Source organism: Dermacentor silvarum, chromosome 2, assembly GCF_013339745.2.
Source record: "Dermacentor silvarum isolate Dsil-2018 chromosome 2, BIME_Dsil_1.4, whole genome shotgun sequence".
NCBI classification, from domain to species: Eukaryota; Metazoa; Arthropoda; class Arachnida; order Ixodida; family Ixodidae; genus Dermacentor; species Dermacentor silvarum.
Genome location: NC_051155.1, coordinates 137,616,630 through 137,620,749, shown reverse-complemented (window position 1 = coordinate 137,620,749; position 4,120 = coordinate 137,616,630). Strand labels below are relative to the sequence as shown.

At 45.1% G+C, this 4,120-nt stretch overlaps 1 protein-coding gene across 1 annotated transcript in view; it reads left to right on the top strand.

The window, feature by feature from the left end:
• Positions 1-4,120, top strand: part of LOC119440421 (potassium/sodium hyperpolarization-activated cyclic nucleotide-gated channel 4-like) — a 200,464-nt gene that overhangs the window by 81,069 nt on the left and 115,275 nt on the right. The window lies entirely within an intron of this gene.

Below are 4,120 nucleotides of genomic sequence, written 5' to 3'. Positions count from 1 at the left end.
TACCGCAGTACAAATCAGAAGTTCCACGAAGCTTTCCTTTGGTGAAAGAACAGTCTTGCTGCGCTTAGATTCAGGAGAATTATTTGAAAATGCAACAGAGTTTCCCAATTTCTCGGCATCTGCACCACTTGATATATCCAAATGTCCAAAGCTTTCGACACAGACTTTGTATGTGTTCTTCATTTACATTTTTTATGGCATAGGAGCTCAATTGCATTTGAGAACTAGAAAGGCCAAGTTTGATGTTTCACTTCGCCAGAATTAGTTGCAAAAAGGAAGAGCAGTATGGTAGTCCTACATTTCATCAAATATCATCCGACAACAAAAGAGCATACTGCAAGAAATATGATTTAAAACAAAAAGGTGCAACATGATGCTTGTTGCAACTATTATTCTCTTGGCAATTAATCCCCACCTTCGTACTCAAGACTGCTTTCCTTCAGCAAACAACCACAAATTTACAGTGGTTTCAAACATGTCAGGCAATGTGGCTCATTATTGAATCATTCTTATGACATTGAAATTACACTTCATCTAGTTAACTGAGCATGACACAAAGGTTGGCGGCACTTGTCACTACCCTTCAACCAGTTAAAGTACAAGCACTACATTAAGGTAGTGCCACAGATTTTTCACCTGTGCTGTGGCTTTTATTAAAACAAGTACAGAAACCACTACAAAGCAAATGCAGAGATCCAAGACTCAAAACGCTAATGCTATGCTCACATCAAACCTGTGCCAAAATCTCAGAGTCCTTATTTGGCCACACCGTAAGTGACATGATGTCATCAATCCTCTGTAGATTTTAATATTCTAGGTACAGAAGCACTTTTGGAGAAAGCAATGTTCTCGATGGCTTCAGGCCCTTTGTCCTATACAAGCTATCCACCCAGTTTATGCTAAAGTGTCAGTACCCAGGGCAATCTTGTTCTCAAGCAGCATAAACGTAGTTCAAATTCAAATTCTTGGGTTTTGAGTGCCAAAACCATGATCCGAGTACGAGGCATGCCGTAGCAGGTCACTTTGGAATAATTTTGACCACCTGGAGTTATTCAACAGGGCACCTGAATCTAAGTAAATGAGCAATTTTGCATTTCGCACCCATCGAAATGTCGCTACTGCAACTGGGATCAAACCCGCGACCTCGAGCTCAGCAGCGCAACACTACAGCTGTCGTGGTAGCATAAACCTCGTAAGAAAGATTAATGCTTATTTATATTTATTGCAAAACTTTAGCTTGCCTAAAACCTGCCGTTCTTCTCAGTGACTTATTTCTTGATGCCCCACATGACAAAATATCTTACCGTGCATAGCACACAACAGTTTGGGTAAAGCATGCAGCTTAAACATAAACAAATAGCGCATAAACATTAATAAAATATGAATTTCTGGAGTATATTACAAATGACAACTTTTTTACAAGGTCAAGATAAATAAAGTACAAGAAAAATGAAAACGCTGCTTCACTGCAAAGTGTTGGCTGTATTTTGTTTGACTGAAACTCGGCACTGACACTGTTTGCTGCTGTATAGAAAACAGGATCCAGTCTGCTTTCTTTTGGCAGATGCCTCCTGTAAAGTACATAAGTGAAAACTGGGGGGCAGGCAAACATACTGATACTCCCATCGCTACACTGCCTCTGTTTATAGGCTGCTTATCCCCATACTCAACCAGCAGGCCAAGCAGCACGTCAATTCCTTGCACAAGACTGTCCCGTTTCAAAACAAATTTTTCTTTGCAAAACATTTGCAGCCACTGCTTAATGTCAGCAGTTTATGCGTTCCAAATCAACGTGACAGCTCTCGTATACCACGAAATATTAATAGGCACGATGAAAACGAAAGACAATAAAGTGAACAGATTATTCACGGATATGTTAAGGCCTCCTGGAACTCAACATGGCAAAAACGTTTGTCATAGCTCAATTTTACATAAGCAAAGATTATATTCAGCTATGCAAACTGCTAGACAGACTGTGTTGGAGAGACTCGTTATTTCTCCTGACTTCTAAGAAACAGCACGAAAGATCACATATAGTTATTTCATCTTGCTCAGCTGTAGCAATCCTTTTATACAATTTTATTCAGTGTAACGTCAGAGGATTGCAAATGAGTAAGTATATTACCTAAACAAGGAGGAAAACAAAAGTGCAACGTCTGAAATATACAATCATTTTGCGACAAAGGTCGGAAACACAAGTAGATATCCTACAGTACAGTATACATTACGAGACACTTGCAGCAGCAGCTGTACTGTGAAATTTATTACACACCTAACGACTGCTCATTGGAAAGACTAGTGAAAGGAGGCATTGGACTAGTCGCAGGGTCGCTTCGCGCAGCTAGCTGAAAGCGTGCCAAGGCTGATATTTGAGGCAAGCGCTTGGGACACCTGAGCGCTCGATCACACTATCCGCACAGCGTTTACTTGAACGCGATCCGCCCTTTCGTACGCCTCAACGACACGAACCATCTGCATGCATTCACCGCGACATACACGACGCTCGAGCGCCAAGTCGGTGATATGGCGCGCTGCACGTACTCTTGAAAGCTGAAGACGTTGCCGGCAGCCTCATCTGCAATGCGGAGTGTTGCAAAAAAAAAAAAAAAAAAGACATATCGCAAGCGCTTCTTTAAGTACATGTACGGCATGTCCTCTTGGCAAGGGCGCAACACGCCGGCGACCGTGCGTTGTCGACATCGGTATTTTGGCCGTGGCGCGAGCACTGCGGGCATGAACAGCAGCAGAGCAGCGCGAAACTCCTGTTCTCAAAATAAGTGATTCTTCACGAAAGAGGCAGCAGCCTCTGAGGCATCCTTGTTTTCGCCACAGGAGCGCTGCACATGAAGTGGTGTCAAAAGAGCGGCGCCCGAGGCAGCTGGGCCACAGTCCAAAAGTGCCGGGTTCAAGACTACGCAGACGCTTCTTGCTGATCAACACGCCGGTGTATCCGGAGTAGCGCATTCGTTTCCAGGAAACCGTCTCTGCACCACGCGCACTGGCATAGTGGACAACTCGATACCGTGCCGCGGAAGGCCAAATAAGCGTTTTGTTTTGGTAACGCCAGTAACGCTTTGAAAGGCTGACGGTATCGACGGAAAGAACGAAAAGAGAAGAGCTCGAAAGTGGTAAAAGAGAAACGTATAAAATGCAGGCGAATCCGAGCCAACAGAAACCACTCCGAAAGGAAACTGCCATTGCCTTTACTTTTCGATGCAGTCTCAACAGTACGTTAACTTACTAAAAACGTTGGCGACTGGCTTGACGCGCCATGCATTGCGACAACGACCAAGCGAATTGAGTTGGTCCGAAACAAACACCATTTCAAACATTACATAAACGACGTGGGCAATGCTACCGCTGACGCTTCGCGCGTTTGGGAGGATAACGCGCAGTCGACCCAGTGCGCTCGCGCGCCCACTTCCTCCGTCTGTTCGGCCAGAGCGGAAGCGAAAACCAGTCATATCGACAACCGAGGTGGCAACTGCGGCGATATCCTTTTTTTTACGTAAGCCTAACTCACCGACTCATGCTGAACGAGAGGCTTGGCCTGCGGCGACTTGGCCAGCTTCTTTTCCGTCAAGGGTTGCGTGATGATCGTCATCTTGCGATGATGTCCGCTGTCAGTGCGGCACACGGATTATAGAAGCAACGAATCGGAAGGATTGGGTTGCGACGCACAACAGCAGTAAATGCGCTATCAACGGCGCCCAGCAGTCCGGTAAACGCGCAAACTCTACTCTCGGCGCCTGGCGGCAGCAATCCTCCGCTTCGATTTGTTTGATTTTGCTTTGCAAGCACAACGTCGAATGCTCTCCGGTCGCGGTGCTTCGCGGTTCAAGAAGCTGGGTCTGGCTGGGCGAGCATGGGGGAGATTGAGGTGCTAAGTACCTAGACTAGCGCTTTCGTATTGCATGTAGGGAAATTTGGGGAATTCTGTGAGCGACAGCAAAGTTTTGCCTGCGCTGCGCAAAGTAGATCCAAATGTTATAATCCAAGGTTATCCCTTTTTTTTTAATTTCCCTCTCCAAACGCGTTGTAAGTGGGCAAGTGAAAAAAAAAAAAAGTTGGAAAGAAACACGGCTCTTGCGTAAACTGTTATGAAAATGTATAAACGCTC